The following is a 19558-nucleotide window of genomic DNA, read 5'->3' on the forward strand; positions in this document are numbered from 1 at the left end:
TTTATTTCACACATACAACTTATACATCATTTATACAATTTTTAGTGTACAACAAACCAGAAACTAGGATATTAACAGTTCAATATAGCATATACAGTATACAAATAGCTGCAGCTATTGCAAACCTAGAGGAAACTTAGGACAAACAAGTTAGCGCAAAAACTTTACTAGAAAATAAAAAATGAGAACAGGAAAACAAACATGCATTTAAAACAAACTTCTATCAGTTATAATGCAGTCTAAGCCTATAACAACATAACAAAAACCAACTTCGAATTACTGAGCGAAACTAAGAAAACATATAAACAACAAACAATTGGTTGAGATTATTATAGTCAAAGGATATTGGTATTAAATTCCTCAGTCGTCGCAGGCCATATTGGTAGAGCGGGCTTTCCTTTTGAAGGATGCAGTGCTGTCAAAACAGAAAAAGTCAAGCTCTTAATACAGTTCAATCCCCATTTTTGTAACATGAGTGTGCTGGTAATAGCTGTTGTCATTATATCTGCTGGGGATTAAGGATCTGGATCTCGTGCCAATAGGTACACATATCTTAATAAGTGACACCAAAAACCTAATGTCACAGTTCGATAGTTTGAAAATGTTATTAACAGAGGTCAGCCACATTACAATGGGTCTTCAAAGGGCCAGTCTTAGTCACGATACAATCTCCTAGTGATATCCTAGTGAAGGAAGCTAAAGTTCATGTCCACGAGTCAACAAAATATCTTCTGTATGGAATTAGATTTTTCGCAATAATCCTTGAAATGTGGTTATCAAACAGTTGCACAGTTTTAAGGCATTTGTAGTGCAAATGAGTTAAAGATCAATAGTAAGCCCTTTTGCATAGAACTTTATGTTAAGCTAGGGAAATATCGTAGCTAAAGTTTATACAAATAATACTCAGATACAACGCTAACCTAAACTGTTTATATGTTAGTTTCCAATTGTTTGAAGAATTTCTTTTAAAAATGTGAATAAGTTTTTAGTTTTTGCTTAAATTTGGTCTAACTATGTGAGCCGTAAATCGCTTCTTATTTGCTTCAAAAAGTGTCTTGGCATATACTCTTTCCCCAACAGGTTGCATGTGTAAGATGGTTTCGTCTGCAAATGCAAAGGAACACCCTCATTTATTGTCCTAATATGAGTTAAAGTCACTTGTCACAGTCGTTATCAGTCACTTGAGCTGAGCAGACGTGCGGTGTTTGTGCCGAGTTCAAGGTCAAGCGAGACACGTGCCGTGTAGGCAGGTTGAAATTTGCAAGTTTATTAATATCAATCGTTCAATTTTATTTTCAAGTAAGCGATAGTTATGGCAGGCATCTGTAGCGTGTGCAATGTTGCATGTGATAAAAATGCTGAAAGTGTTAAATGTGCGGGTGAATGTGGACAACAATACCACATAAAGTGCGTATCCTCGCAGGCAGACTACATAAAAACGCGTGCAGCTAAAAAAGATTGGTTCTGCGACGCGTGTAAGAGAGGCAAAAATACGTCATCCACGGGAGCAAGCAAAACTGCAGCGACAAGCACGACGCTGACGAAAGAATTCCTCGTCTCGATGATGGAAGAATTAAAAACGGAAATTTTTGGCGAACTTAAAAGTTACTCCAAACAGTTCGAAGAATTCAAACATTCCGTAGAGTATCTATCAAATGCTGTTGACGCATCTAATAAGAATATGGAATTAATTAAACAGCAATACGTGGAAATAAAAAAAGAAAATGAGAAACTTCAGGAAACGAATGGTATTCTGACAAAACAAGTAAAGGATCTCCAAATAAGAATGAGAAATATGGAACAATATTCCAGAAACTCGAACATTGAAATATCTGGGATCCCACAGACACCAGGAGAAAATATCCAGTCAGTAGTAGAGGACGTGGGCAAGGCAATCGACGTGGAGGTGAAGCGTGGAGACATCGCGGCGGTTCACCGCGTCCCATCCTTCAGGAAGGAGCGGACCCCGCAGATTGTGGTGCAGTTCCACTCAAGGGTGCTGAAGACTACGTGGTTGGAGAAATACAGAGCAGCGAGGAAGAACAACAATGGACTTACCGCAAAACATGTAAATAATATATTTCCTAGTATTAACCTATACATAAATGAGCATTTAACCCCAGAAAATAAAATGTTGCTGCAAAAAGCAAAAGAAAAATGTAAAAATGTAAGCTATAAGTACACATGGTGTAAAGAAGGGAAAATTTTTGTAAGAAAGGCTGATGGTAATAGTTGCATCAGAATTGTTGATGAAGACGATTTGGCCAAAATCGTTTAAAGGGTGTGAACGAGTATACATATTGTTTCAATGTAAATAGATGTGTGATCAATGTGTGCGTAACATGTAATAAGCCGATTATTGAATTGTTTCAAAATATATTTTTACGTTAGTTTATGTTACCAGCTTTTGAACCAGGTAAAACATGGCCAATATATCACGATTTTGAATGCCCATTTTTTGCACCTAATGATAAAAAAAGCTTTAGCTTAATTCATTGGAATGTAAGAAGTATTAGGAATAAATTTAATATGTTAGAGGCAAAATTAAAAACTATTAAAAAAGAAATTAACATTATTATATTTACCGAAGTGTGGATAAAGAGTGAAGAGACTCCTTTTTATCACCTACCAGGCTATAAAATGTATAGTAAATGTAATGACGAGTGTGCGGCAGGAGGTGTGATCGTTTACATAGATAATAAGTTAAGTGCTAAGTTTATTGACTGCAATATGACCACTGCTGACTGTGTCATTGTGGACGTTAAAATAAGTAACATTCCATTTTCAATAGCCGCTATTTATCGACTGCACGAATACACACAAAAAGATTTTTTAGTTGAATTAGAAGATAAATTAAAACTCCTAAAAGCAAACTCGGTAGTAATAGGAGATTTTAATATAAATATATTATCAGATAAGCCAGACGTGCAAAAATACATATCTATTATGAGCAACAACTGTTTTGTACCCATGATAAAACAAATTACGAGAATAGGACATAACTCGCAGTCATGTCTTGATCACATATTTATTAGACACAAATCTGTAAATATATTTGATATAGCTATTTTTCAGTTAGGAATATCAGATCATTTTTTATTAGCCCTAAGTTTCGAATATGGTAAAAATACGTCACACGTAAATAGGGAAGTACTAATAATTAAAAGTAAAACTTTTGTGAATTATAACAACGTATGTAATGATATACTTAGGAGTAACTGGGCGGATGTATATAATAGTATTAATGTTGATTTAAGTGTTGAAAGTTTTTATGTGATTTTAAAGGCATGTATAGAAAATAACACGTATGTAATGGAAGTACCGAATAATTTAGCTAGAGCCAAAGTGAAAAGTCCGTGGATAAACAAACACATTTTAGATGCAGTTAAGAAAAGGAATACTTTATATAAAGCCACATTGAATAGGCCTTACGATATTAATCTTAAGAGATATTATGAAAATTACCTTGAAAGATTAAAACAAAAAATAGATTTAACTAAGAATTCGTATTATACTAACTTGTTAAATAAATACAGTGGTAATAGTAAAGAGCAATGGAAAATTATAAATCAAATTACAGGAAATAGGAGTAAAGGCGAGTTGAGTCAAATAGAACTAGAGAGCGGCATTGTAATTGATAATCCAACTCTTATCAGTATAGAAGTAAACAAATATTTCGCCAGTACGGCTAATCAGCTGACAGCTTACCTTCCCAGTGCCGGCGCTTGGGACAGCAGCGATACCACCTCAACTCTTGAATCTTTTTTTATCTATAGAACTGACCAGGAAGAAATCCTGGATATAATTAAACATTTTAAAAACAAAAAATCACGAGGTGTGGATAACATTTCTGTTGATATACTAAAGCAAATCAGTCATACTATTGCACCGGCACTTGAGCATATTTTTAATTTAAGTTTTAAGTCAGGCCATTTTCCAACATATTTTAAAAAGAGTATTGTGGTTCCTTTACTGAAGAAACCTAATTCAATAAAATTAGACAACTTGAGACCGATTAGCCTTCTACCGATAACTTCTAAAATAATAGAGAAAATTATGAAAAAACGGCTTCTTAGATTCCTAAACAGTAAACACTTTTTTAGCGAAAATCAGTTTGGGTTCACGAAGGGAAAATCAACGGAAGATGCACTTTCAGTTTTCGTAGAATGTTTATATAATAACATCAATTTTGGCAAAAAGGCATCTGCATTATTTATTGATTATAAAAAGGCATTTGACCTGGTGGACCAAACTATTTTACTTTCTAAATTAGAACATGCAGGAATAAGAGGAGTGGCGCTCAGCTGGTTTAATACATACCTTTCAAACAGAGAACAAATTGTAAAATTTAAAGACTGTTATAGTAATCCAGAAATAGTTGAAAAAGGTGTGCCACAGGGCTCTGTGCTCTCGAGTACGTTATTCTTGATTTATATTAATGATTTGCTGAAAAAAACATTCAAAGGGCAAATTTATGCGTTTGCCGATGATTTGGTTCTATTATATGTTGATGAAAGCGAAGAGGAGATATGGCAATGTATAATACAAGACTTAAACATTTTGAAGTTGTGGTGTGTTCAAAATAAAATGATTGTAAATGTATCTAAAACTAAAGTAGTTAATTTTAATTTAAGAGATTTTAAGTTTATTAATGATATAACTTTTCATGAATTTAATTGTAAGCAAACAAACATATGTAGATGCGAGAAAATTGAGATAGTTAAGCATTTTAAATATCTAGGAGTATTTCTAGATAGTAAATTGTCATGGGTAAAACATATTGAATATACAGGGTGTTCTGAAAAAAGGTGCCCATAAGTCAGGGCGTGATTCCTCACATCAAAATAAGAAAAAAAGGTCTAATTAACATAGGTCCGAAAATGCTTAGTTACCAAGTTATACAGGGTGAAAGATTTCGTCTGAATTTCAGATCCCCTGCTGCAACGAAGCCCTACGGGTATTTGTTGGCTGTTAATTAAGATGTACAATTTAGCGTACTTTATGTAAAATGAACTGAAAAATTGAATAAAATCGTTTCCAGACCTGTAGCTACAGTAATTTTTAAGATATGTGACGAAATACGCGAAACTTGGTCCCGAAAAACAAGTTACATTTAGGTTTGAAGCAGATTTACTATGTTAAATGTACAATAAACACAAAATATTTTTTCACGGTACTTGTAGAAAATTTAATTTCGAAGAGAAAGATGTAAAATAAGTCTATAATAGACAAACGCAAACTTTAAAAAATAATCCTTAATTACATACAAAACGCATGAAAAATAGACAAAATCTGTTAAGCTCTCTACAAATGTAATATTGAAATTAAAACAGCTGTTTTATTAAAACAAATTAATGAGTTACTATTATTTTTTATCAAGTAAAGATTTTTAACAATCATACATTATCATACATAAAAAAGTTATCTGAATTATCATTCAACAAAAAAGTTACACTTGTCCAAAAAAACTAACCACGTCACAGTAGATGTTCAAAATGTTTCCCCTCATTCAAAATACAAGCATCCAGCCGTCTTCTCATAGACTGCCGAACTCTTTCGAAGATCCCAGGTGTCTCACGTATCCTTTGAATCCCGTTAACAATCCTTATTCGCAACTCTTCTATGGTATCCACAGGCGAGTCGTAGACAAGCGTCTTTAAATGTCCCCATAAGAAAAAGTCTAGAGGATTGAGGTCAGGTGACCTTGCAGGCCATGCTACTGGGGCTCCTCGACCAATCCATCTGTTTGGATATGCTTCATTTAAAAATTCTCTTACTTGTATGTAATGTGTAATGAGCTGGAGCTCCATCCTGCATTTGAGAAACTAAATAATTTCTATTTAAAACATATGTTTTAACAATGTAACATTGTTTATAATAATTTAAATAAACATTACAAGCAGCTATTTTTCCATTGCTCATTAAGTGCGTGTGTTGATCTGTACTTTAATACAAGTTAGTGCGAGTGCCGTTGAAGTTAATTTTTGATAGCTAATAATATCTTATTCATCATGGCAGGTAATATGAATATTATGTACACTAATGGTGAAATGGCAGACATGCATTTAATGTACGGTCTTGCACATTGCAACAGTCGTCAGGCTAGACGACTCTATCAGGAACATTTTCCTCATAGACAGTTACCGACTCATAAAATGTTTTCTTCCATTCATAGAAGGCTAAGCGAGACGGGAACCTTTAAATCTGGAAAAGTTGGTAGATCAGGACGGCCACGTACAACGTGTACAGCTGAATTGGAGGAGGGCGTGTTGGACGAAATAGAGAATCATCCTGGAAGAAGTACTAGAGAACTAGCCTTGGATTTCGGTGTTAGTAATTCAATTGTCTGGAAGATTTTACACGAGCAGCAGTTGCATTCTTATCACTATCAAAGGGTCCAGGCTCTTTTGCCTCGAGATTACTTTCCTCGTGTTCAGCTATGCCAATGGCTTATCCAAAGGTGCAGAAATCCACATTTTTTAAATTACATTATCTTTACTGATGAAGCAAAATTTTCAAGAATGGCTATTCTTAACACCCACAATACTCACATGTGGGCAATTGAAAATCCACGTGCTATTTCAGAGAACCGTCACCAATATCAGTTTTCTATAAACGTATGGGCTGCTATTCTGGGTGATAAAATTTGTATTAGTTTTTTACCTGATACGCTCAATGGTGAAAATTATTTACATTTCTTGACGACTAATCTGAATGAGTTACTCGAAGATGTGCCACTATACACACGCAACAACATGTGGTTCATGCAGGATGGAGCTCCAGCTCATTACACATTACAAGTAAGAGAATTTTTAAATGAAGCATATCCAAACAGATGGATTGGTCGAGGAGCCCCAGTAGCATGGCCTGCAAGGTCACCTGACCTCAATCCTCTAGACTTTTTCTTATGGGGACATTTAAAGACGCTTGTCTACGACTCGCCTGTGGATACCATAGAAGAGTTGCGAATAAGGATTGTTAACGGGATTCAAAGGATACGTGAGACACCTGGGATCTTCGAAAGAGTTCGGCAGTCTATGAGAAGACGGCTGGATGCTTGTATTTTGAATGAGGGGAAACATTTTGAACATCTACTGTGACGTGGTTAGTTTTTTTGGACAAGTGTAACTTTTTTGTTGAATGATAATTCAGATAACTTTTTTATGTATGATAATGTATGATTGTTAAAAATCTTTACTTGATAAAAAATAATAGTAACTCATTAATTTGTTTTAATAAAACAGCTGTTTTAATTTCAATATTACATTTGTAGAGAGCTTAACAGATTTTGTCTATTTTTCATGCGTTTTGTATGTAATTAAGGATTATTTTTTAAAGTTTGCGTTTGTCTATTATAGACTTATTTTACATCTTTCTCTTCGAAATTAAATTTTCTACAAGTACCGTGAAAAAATATTTTGTGTTTATTGTACATTTAACATAGTAAATCTGCTTCAAACCTAAATGTAACTTGTTTTTCGGGACCAAGTTTCGCGTATTTCGTCACATATCTTAAAAATTACTGTAGCTACAGGTCTGGAAACGATTTTATTCAATTTTTCAGTTCATTTTACATAAAGTACGCTAAATTGTACATCTTAATTAACAGCCAACAAATACCCGTAGGGCTTCGTTGCAGCAGGGGATCTGAAATTCAGACGAAATCTTTCACCCTGTATAACTTGGTAACTAAGCATTTTCGGACCTATGTTAATTAGACCTTTTTTTCTTATTTTGATGTGAGGAATCACGCCCTGACTTATGGGCACCTTTTTTAAGAACACCCTGTATACAAAATTCTTTAAAGCGTCAAATTAGGAAATTTTATTATATAAGGAATAAATGTAACGCAGATCTATTACGGACTTTGTATTTTGCTCTTATACATTCTAGGTTGCAATATGGTATTCACTGCTGGGGAGGAGCGTTTAAAAATTCAATAGGAAAACTTAGAGCAACCCAAAACCATTTTTTGCGTATAATTTTATATAAAAACAAGAGAGAATCATCTTTTCCTCTTTATCAAAAGCTGAATATTTTACCACTCCAACATTTATTTATTTATAAAGTATTACAAATTTTTTTCAAAAGAAGCGGGAACCTTTAAAGTTCACCTGAAAAAATGGCTGATGAACTCTGAGGACACCAAACAATTAACAGATATAATTGAATAAAACATTTCTGAATGTATATGTGAGTGCTGTAAAGGTTGTATATGGAGTATAGGGAAAATTTAGATTTCATGGGTTAAAATAAAATAAATAAACTACGAAAGTAGCAGTATTTGATAAGTGTGTATAATTGTTCCAGTAATTATGTTTTGGTTGCTTAATTTTATATTAATAAGTAAGGTTTAAGATTGTCCACATTAGTTTGTAAACAAATAAAGTGATAACACTACAGAGGGCGAATGCCAATTCTCAGTGTCATAAAAGTAGTGACTGATAATAATGTATATTGTTTGATTGCCGGCCATCAAAACTGTGTAGGATGGTCGAGTATATTCCTATCATTATAAGATGCATGAAGTGTAATAATGCAGAAGGAATAAAGATATTTTCATTTCATTTCATATCACAATTACTTGAATGCAGAATCGTAGGTTTTCAGTTTTAAAGCATAACACCTTTAAATAGCAGTTAATATTTGAAGTTCTATTTTAATTTAATAGCACACGTTTTCTAACTGAATATATTTCACACTAGTAAAGTTAATCTTGATTAACATGAGAGAGCATCTTACCGCGTCACTCATATTAATACGATATGTTTGTTGAGTTGGTTAACTTCTTGTTCTATGTTTTTGATAATGATATGAACAAACTTGTCCTCTTTCAAGATTACATAATTGACGCACTAATGCTCAGGCAACAAGTTGATACTATAGAGCTGGATTTCACCAAGGCTTTTGATCGAGTATCCCACACCATTCTTATAAGGAAGCTGGATGCATATTGGTTCAAAGGAACCTTTCTCCGTTGGCTTGAGAGTTACCTTCAACACAGAATCCTTGAAGTGCGATAGAGATCACACATCCCAAAAGAATTTGTTGCTACGTCTGGTGTACCTCAGGGGTCTTACCTAGGCCCTTCATTATTTAACCTGTACATAAATGATGTCACATCTCGTCTTCGCTGCAAACATCTTCTCTTTGCAGACGATTTAAAGCTTTACATGAAGATTTGCACCGCTGGAGATGCTGCACTCCTTCAGAACGATCTCAAACAAGTATATGCATGGTCTCAAGCTAACCCAATGACTCTCAACCTTGACAAGTCCAGCTGCATCACTTTCCACCGCAACAAGTCTCCAGTCTTCCACGCCTACTCAATCAGAGGTCATGCATTTCATAGAAGCTCATCTGTCAAGGATCTTGGTGTGACTTTATCATCTAATCTATCTTGGGAACTTCACATCAGGAATATATGCAATAAGGCTGATCGTAACTTGGGCTTGATACTGAGACTCACCAAGCCCTTTAACGACGTTCACTCATTGAAGATTTTGTACTATGCCTATGTCAGACTCCATCTCAAGTAATGCAGCGACGTTTGGTCACCGCACCAGCACTACCTTATGGATGATATTAAGAAGATACAGAGACGTTTCTTGCGACTTGTTGGGGTTCGTCTTGGTTATAGATACACAGAGGTCCCCATACAAGATATTGCTACTTTCCTGAACATACCATCACTCAGTTCTAGACGCCGTATGTGATGTTTCTCTACCGTTTGATCAACGCTGAGTTGGACTGCCCTGATCTTCTATAAAAATAAACTTCAAGGTATAGTTTGGAACCAGAGCCATGAATTATTTCACTAAGATCGCAGCTTCCTTCTCTTATGCAGCACATGGCCCAATGCTGAGGATTCAGCGGCTTGGGAACAATATTCCATCCACCCTCGACATCTTTATCGCATCCACATCTGCAATCAAAAGCCGGCTTGCATCACTGTAGCTGTTATTAATATTGGCTCGTCTCTACACCTGCCCTGTGTTGTGTCTCAGTGTTTCACTGTGGCGCCTTTAAAGAACCACAGAAAGTTTTTGAGTTGTGCTTCCTGTCACGTGATTTGATGGATCCTAAATTTTACCTAGTTGCTTGTTTTTCTTGTTATCATTTAACTAATCTTGCCATGTAAAATTAGTGTAATTTATCTCACATTAGGATTTTGATATAATTCGTTTTTTATAGCTTTTTGAGTTATTTATTTTACCAACAGTTTTTTCTTTTTTTGTGCATTTTTTGACTTGTTAAGCAGTATTAATTATTAGTCACCTTCTCACGGCTGCCCTCTATATTAGTTAAATTGATACTTCATAGTTTATCTCTTGTTATGCATTGATCTTGGTGTCATTATTTCTTGTTGAGTCTTTTATTTTATTATCACAGTTAACTTATTTGTCAAAACTGTTACCTACGTCATAGTTCATTTCTTGTTATGCATCGTTCTTGTTGAGCATCTTTCTTTGTTATTGTTATATATTTATCTATTTATTGTACGCATTACTTGTTATCTATTTGTACTTTCTTGTTATGTATCTTACAATTCGTATCTATTTGTTTCATATTATGTATCTATTGTTTTGTTTACTGGTTACATATTCTATTGTTTTTGTTTTAGTCTACTAATTAATTTCTTTGGTCACTTGTTATGCATGCAAATAAAATTGAAACTTACTTGTTGAAATGGCGATGCCGTTGAAATAATAAAAATAAAATAAACACAACTGTATCATACATTTAAATGTTACAAGTTGTAAATAATTAGCGATTAACAGTAGTTATATCTGCTTTGAACTGTTATTAAAACTATAAGAGAAAACACAATTTGGAGACATAGAGGACTACGAAAATCGAGATTGAATGCTAAAAGGGCTCTAAATAAACAACTAATAATCTAACCCTTCAAAAATGAAACTAGTGATAAGGTATAATAGAATGTATAACTTAATTTAGAATGTATTATTTTTACTTGTGCTTTGAACTAATAAACTAAACAGCTACTTATAAATCAAATTTCTTTTAAACTTACTTTTAATTACATTTTAATTTAAACAAATATATATATGTATATATATAATTTTGTATACATTATTTATATTATATATATATATATATATATATATATAAAATTATAATTTCTAAATGCCTGCATCACCAAATATTTGCAGGACTTATCAGTATATACCATACACACTCTAATGAATAATTGCTTTGAACAGCCGAGATAGGTGCTCGTCTTGTAGGTGGTATGTCCCTTAGATTATGAACAGTATATGACACAAATTTTCATCCTGTGCTAAATTAGACGAACTTGAATCGATGTAGCTGTAGGTAACGTTCGTTATCAAACGAAAGAAATAGTTATTATAAATAAATTACATTGGCGTATTACGTATACGTATTATATTGAGTAAACTCTAACAATACCAAAGAAATACACGAAATTATAAATTTAGTTTCGTAAAATGAGCTTATCACTAGGAGATTAAAATGCATTGCAAGTATAAACAAACGCAATCTATGACCGTTTCACACTAGGCTACCTGTCACGTCACCCAATCTTGTCGCCGTTGGTGAAGTGTCAGCCGCCGTGTACGGAATCTTTGTCGTAGGCAGGAAAGTCTGGACTTATGTTTGACGAACACAACATGTAATACAGTAAAGTTTTCAAGGCGGATGGTGATGAGAAATGTGCTTTCATGTTACTGTTGTTACATAAGAGAAGAAAGAGAAGGTGAGACTGTGAGAGAAGTCACTTCATGCAAACTCCCTTTTACAAAAGCAATTTGATTAAGAAATGTTTATACGTATTATAACGATTTAAACTTTTCAAGATCGGACCTTTCTTTGAAATTCCAATCGAAAGTGCATATTGTACCGTATTTGTACCTTAATAGTATTATATAACAAATAAATTAAAAATACTCTATATTGACAGGCAAAGTTAGTTATTATTACTTATTTTACCAGGCGAAGTTAGGACTAAGAAGCCCTCTCCAACACTAAACCTGGGGACCAACGGCTTAAAGGTGACTTCCGAACCACCATCAATGGCCGGGCAGGCGGACTGCTTGCAAGGACAGGATCGTTCAGCGGTTACCCATCCAAACAACATCCGTGCTCGACGTTGCTTGATTCGGTTATCTTGTGATAACCATTATACCCGCTACACTATAATGGTGTACCATTGGCTAACAGAGAATTATTTAAATAGCATAGTTTCACTGATTAGGAGGGTTCAATAATTAACTGCTCTGTAACGTAAACGTAACTCCGTCTTTTATTAAAGAATGTAAAACTGTAGTCAAGCAAACGCTTTATTTAGAAATTTAAGAAAAATATATGTCTTGGTTTTAAACTTGATAAATAAAAATTTTTTACACGCGAGTATTTAAAGTTCCCATTCTCTCTGTTAACTCAAAATTATGCGTGCACGTATCATATAAGGAAGAAGTCATATTAACACGTACGATGACTCACTTATAGTTTGTCATCCAATTACTATAGAAGAAGAAGCTTTGTTATGTTAGATATTTTTATTTTTAAGGAAGCCAAAGCGCAAAGAGGCTAAAGCTTTCAGTAAAGTGACCAAGTAACTATTCACAGAAACGTAGTTTTATTTGGTAGTTGAAAAAAGTAAATAATGATTTGGTCGATGTGCTAGTCTTCTAAGCATAAACGTGACCGAATGATAACGTACGGTAATAAGATAGGTAAACGCATTCGTTCAGTCCACAAAACATGCCCCATTATTTTCTTGTCCGAAATAATGATTTTTGCTCTACTGTTGTTTAAATCTTAAGGTTCAAACAGCATTACATTTTTTACTCATTTACAAATAATTAAATATACAAATGTCATAATAAAGTTATAATAAATACGTCTTTAAGTAACAAATTCAAGAAATGTCATAGAAAAATAAGCATCGGTGTTTATTAATTCATAGAAATATCAAATTTAACCGTTTAAGTGAACTGTTATAAATCCTGCCTTTGCCCCTTGATTTCCTGTGGCATCGTTTACTTGTTTGTAAAATGAAGAACTCCTTCCCAGCTCTTTCTTTACATCAAACCTTATAGTTTCATTGTTCATATATATAAAACTACACATGATATACAAATTTTGATACTCTGTCTGGACGTTTGGAGAACACTTTTTATGGATTCCATAACATCATTGATTAGTTTCCTATCGTCTTTAATACTGTATATTGCAATAACTAATTGTCCACCTCTGTTAAATGGCCCACTTAACTTTTTTACGCATAGAGAGAAACTAGTAGTAGATTTGCCAGATTGCTTCCTGAGTGTTTATTGTAATTAAAAAATTTTTAAAATCAATTAAGTGATTAATATTTAAGGTGTCAATATTACTAAGTTCATACAAGTTGAGACCTACCTAGCTTTAGAATAAATAAGTTCTTAAACAGTTTATTTACTTTCCGGTAGTAAGTACACATATTAAAGAACATGGAATGGAAAAATACAATAACTGTGCGTATAAGAATAACACATGCCCTATAAAAAGCACAATTCTGGCAAAAGTTCTATGTATTAAAAAAAAACTTTAAGATAAAAATCCACTTGGACCACTAATAGTAGCGGTATGACAAATGAAGATAGAAACTGCGTTTCAACTGTACCAGCACTATTTTTTGGCCAAATAATCCACTATCATTATTTAGAATCCCCAAACAAAACTGTAAGGACTATTTTGGATGTTGAGGAGTTATTTTGGGAAGTTTTTAAATATAATAGTGGGGAGTGTGATACCTCATTTTAAAGATCTCTTGACAAAAATCAATGAATAATTTTTTAATTTATATTTTTGTAAACATACAGGATGCTAGAAATCTAAAAACAGCTATTATATGACTTTTATTATTTCTTTATTGAACAACGTATAAAACTCCAATTATTACCAAAAAGAGTTGAGGAACTATCCTTCCAAAAATAACTGAGAAAGTTCAGATTTCAAAAACGTTCGTCATTTAAAAATTATGTACATTTTTGAATTGCAAAAATACTTACAACGAAATAGTATTAAATACAATCCTATAGTTTATATTATACCAAACTAAAGGTAGTTATAAAACAATCTTTTTTCGTTTTTAAACTTAGATTGTATTTCAAGCGGTTTCAGTTCCGCTTGAAATACAAAAAAAATCAAATAATTTTAAGCATTTTATTCATGCAAAGAATTGTAATGTGACAATTAAACACAACCAATAGTTTGACAAGTCCTTCATCAATCCCACCAACAACTTACAGGTGTTTAAACTGTGTACCATTATTGCAAATTCAAAGTTCCACCCGCCATCCGTAACTGTCTACTGAACGCTGGATGTCCTCTGAGAAACGTAAGTTACCGCATTTCTTATTCTTTCTATAATATCCTCCCTAGCAGATGGTCTTGTAGCATAAACATTACACTTCAACCTCCCCCTAAGGTGATAATCCCAACAGGCCAGATCTAGAGAACGGGTGAGGTAACCAACTGTTGCACCCCACCCTAGCCATTTATTAAGAAATTAAGTGTTTACGAAAAGCTATATCATAATGTGGAGGGGCACCATTTTGTTTCAGTCACATTCTTTAACTTCTATCGGAAGACCAATAAGTAGCTTTGGCAAGACATAGTTAAGAAAATATTTGTAGATACCTTCATTTAAATCTCCTTCAAATAAGTAGGGTACAATCATTCTGTTGCCAATTATGCCACACCACGTGTTCAGCATCCTATACCTCTAATTTTCTACTGCACGCATCCTGTATTGATTCTCGAAGGACCAATAACACATGTTATGATGATTCATCTCGTCGTTACTTTTAAACGTAGCCTTGATAGTTTGTAAAGTTGATTGAAGATAGTCATTTTCTCTAAGCTCATGATGTGACGATACCTTGTATATATGTAACTTGTGTTGTTTTTGTAAAGGAGTCTCAGAACTGTCGTTTGACTCATCCCAGAGTCAGCAACTATTCCCTTTGGCTTAAATCCTGTGGGTTTTATAGAGCAGCTGCTCCATTGAAGTTTTGATAACAATCACCACAACCATTAACATATCAAACGCTTCCGCACTGTTGTAAGCTATTTTAAATATTTACAAAATTAAAATTACAAACGAAACAAAATTATTACATTTTATGGTGAATATGTTTCAGACCCAAAATGATGTAGAAGAGAAACAAACATCAAAGATAATGCTTCCTAGCTGTCATTTACTTGTTCAGTACTGAATTGGCTGTTTCAAAATTAGTTCACCAGATATAGGTTTTGTGAAAAAACCTGCATTATTGTTATTGTTTACCAGAAGATTAATGCACACCTTATCAGCTGACAAAGGTTGATGGTTAAGGGTGCGCTCTGCCACAGGCCAGAAATCGCAGTACGATGTTTCAAAAATCCGCTTGGAGCGCTGGCAAAATCGGTTGTAGGGAGGGCAATGAGTAGTTGCTGTGGAAGGGATCGGAACTTACCGAGCGCCTCCGACATTTGCCGAGCGGGGGACCCGAGCCAGGTGCTCAACGTCCGACTCACACACGCGCTGGAGCGCACAGCTTCGTTTTTAACATGGAAGGGCTATTAGGCATTTCACTCTTCAGCCACTTTACCCACGCCACATGCGAATAAAGCAGACTATGCTTTCTGCCCCTATATACTGACAGTAAATGGACACAAAGATACACATGAAAGCTATCGCTAAACATGTATAAAATATTGTAGTAGGTATTATTTAGGCAAAACATGATACGTAAAATATTATAGAAAAAATCAGACTGGGAGTGGCTTCCTTCAAATATTACATGTGAATAACATACATGCCACTTTCACTTTTATTACAGTACATGTTTTAGATTTGTTAAGACTGTGATGTACCACAGGCCAGAGATCGCAGTATCGGGACTACGGAGCTCAATTATTTGTCGAAAGAAAATGCGTTCGGTGGCGTACGGCTCGTAACAATGGAGATCGGCTAAATCAGTATGAAACTGTAACCGGTACTTTTCCTACCGTTACTCGTTGGTACAACATACTTTTATTATTATGCAATAAAACGTTTTAGTAAAATATATTTTATTTTTGTTAATTTAAATTCGGTCTACTGAAATATTTGAAAACGAACAGAAACGTAATCATTCCAGTAATATTGTCAGGTCAGAGTGTCTACCGATCTGGAATACGTGGAAAAACTGGGCAAGGCAGGAATTGTTATGAAAACCATGGAAAATTTAAATAATTTTAATGTTATCAACAAAACTAACATAATTTTATTAATTCTTTGATACATAATGTAAACCCACACATTTTCTTGTAAATATAATCATTCTTTCATTTTTTTAGAATTATTAGATCACATAAGATTTTTAAGACTAACTAACCACGCTACCAGCAACAGTATATTAAAAAATTACATATTTTATGAGCTCAGTTCATATATTTACGACTTAATACACACAGCTACATGTCACTCTCTGTGCGTCTGCCAAATTAGAATGTAATTATAACTTTGTAACAACAATAAACTTTACAGAATTGAACAATAGTAACATAATACAATTCAGCAACAAAAAGCAAAGTCACAACAAGACATTAAAATTACAATCAAGCAAAATATCACAGGACCAACATGAGAGAAATTACAGTTTTTACTTAGCTAATTGTATAGGATAAAAATTTACCTGAGTATATTACACTGAGTATATACAGGGTGAGTGGCTCTTGGTGTGACAAATTTTTTTTGGGTTATAATGCAATGTAAATGTGATACAATGGTGGTTATAAAAAAGTCTAACTCCAAAAATTAGGTCTAAAATGAACTATTTTCAGTTTTTCTAAAAAAACCCGTGTTTTTGTACGTAAATCTGTCATGGAGTTCAATGCGCATTTCCATCACAAAACCCGTAAATAAAGTGCATATCAGCGTATTCTCGGGTAGTGAACTCCATGGCAGCCTACACTTGACTAAATTGAGCAGAAAAATAGTTTATTGGAGGTAGAAGTAATTCATGTGGACACTGGTCTTACAAAACAAGATAAGGAATGAATGTACAATACTGGTGAAAGTGATAAGATAAGGAATTAAAACATTGATAAAGGATGTGACCATTAATCCGTAACTAGCATCCACAAAATTATTTTAAACTGCTTTACTTTTTTGTAATCTTCAATTCCTTGTTTTATGAGGCATTTTATAAAACATAAAAATTAAGTACAGTTGTTATTAAATTGTTTTAATCTTTTTGTAGCATGCGTGTTTATAATATTCAAACCGATAAAGGTAGATAACAGAATACTTAACTATGGTCATATGGCATACCATTTTAAAGCCTGTTAAATGGCAAAGTTTTTAATATGACGACACATTCTTGTGTACAGGGTGTGGTAAAAAGATGGGGTTCAATGATATTTCAGTTTTTCTTAAACATAGCAACTTTGCCATTTGAATCGACCTGAAGCTTAATTTTCTTTTCTTACCGTTTGAACCGATAACTTTTTCAAATTGAAAATTTAATGGAGAATCTAAAAATGATGTAGTTTGCTCACATACTTTGCTGAGAAATTTCAGATTTACGTACAAAAACACGCGTTTTTTAGAAAAACTGAAAATAATTCATTTCAGACCTAATTTTTGGAGTTAGACTTTTTTTATAACCACCATTGTATCACATTTACATTGCATTATAACCCAAAAAATTTTGTCACACCAAGAGCCACTCACCCTGTATATTGGATTAGATGCAAAATGAATTAAATGTCTCTAACATCTTTCTTCAAATTTTGGAAACAACTCATTTTAGTTATAAAAATACAATTTCTATTACCCTCATTACGCAAAAATATTAATGTTGCATTGAAACTAATAACACATACGGACCTATCTGTCATATTTAATTGTGTAGTTTGTTTTTTAACAGGTACCACTAGTCTCCATGACTGTAAGGGATAATATAGGATTACATGTGAATTAAATGAATTACTATATCAGCTGCTCTTGTCACGTCTATTGCATTATACTAACATAAAATTGTAGGGGATCTAGTCTGTCTCTCACAGGAAGCCCTCGAGGGTATCTTGGATCAACTAGTTCTGGCAATATGCATTTGTAGTAAAAAGTTAAAAGTGGAATTTTAATTTAAAATGTTAACATTTTAATTCCTTTATTTTGTAATTGGTAATAGCTGCTCATGTAATGAGATTTGTTTAACAATCAAATGAAGCAATCATACATTAAGTCAAATAAAACCTATTATAGTTAGACTATAATATTGCACTAAACAAATTACCTCATAATGAGGTATGTCACTCATATTTTGAAAATATTGACATTAATCAATAATTTATTGTTCGCCAGGAGGTATAGGTAGTTGTTACACGTTAGGATTTTATTGTTACGGGAAGAGTTCGCCAACACTATTTCGGTGATATGAAGATGTATATGAGAGCTTCCACACGACACGATCATTCATAGCATGGGCGCGCAACGGTGGCGCGTAAGTAGTGTTTCGTCCATGGCCGTTGGAAAGACCCGGCGCCGCGCGGTCCTTTGACACCGCCGCCCGTGAGGTCAGTGGCGCCTGTGATCCTATGCGATCCTATCCTTTCACACTGATCGGATGACGAATAAATAAAAATATTGTAGTTCATACTTTATACATACTTGTTCATAATACATTATTATTTAAAAACAAAATATTTACTACAATTTTTCATTTATGCAAGATAGGAACTTGATTATTAATGTATGAATAGATATTATAAATCAACAAATTGAAGGAACACCAACACTGAAAAGCCACACGTTATAACCTAGCGAAAGCGGGTGAGGGGAAATATCCAGCAGGCCTACATGCCTACATTTTCCGGCTGTAGCCGCCACGCGCGCCACCTGACAGAGCGTTGAATAGCGCTTGCAGACCTTTCATGTCTGCCTTATTGTACCTTAACTTCAGAACTTTTTAATAAACCGTTTGCAGTTTTACTCTTACTATATTCCAATCTACGAATGTCTGTATTTTATTCTTTAATAAAAATTCACGTTTTTATTTTATGAAATGTTGAAAATACCCTTTTTTAAAAACCTTCCACCTGATGTGCAGCTTAAGTTGAATCGAAATTGAAATTTCTAACTAATGCACGTATACAAATATTTAGTTACTTAAATAACATCAATATGTTTGTAATAGCTCAAAAAATGAGCCTACAATGAGGCAGATTCAAAACCCTTGCATCAGCGTTCACCAGAGTGGTAGAGCGCAGCCTTAAATCCAAGAAGAGCTAATATTATACATAAAAACATGAATATAAGGCAAATTGCCTTATTGCCTCATGGACAGGCATTGAAAATGGATAGGCTAATAGAATTCGTATTAAAGGAATATAAGTTATTGAGATCCTGCAGCAATTTTACGAGATTTAAAATGTAAGATGATTCCATTCCTTATTTGTATAAATTCAAATGTAATTGTACAAATAATATGAATAAAGTTAATTTGAATTTGAATTTATAAGAACATTATTTAGAGAGTGTTGCTTGTTTGAATAAGATTGT

The sequence above is a fragment of the Homalodisca vitripennis genome, chromosome X (assembly GCF_021130785.1).
Source record: "Homalodisca vitripennis isolate AUS2020 chromosome X, UT_GWSS_2.1, whole genome shotgun sequence".
Classification (NCBI taxonomy): domain Eukaryota; kingdom Metazoa; phylum Arthropoda; class Insecta; order Hemiptera; family Cicadellidae; genus Homalodisca; species Homalodisca vitripennis.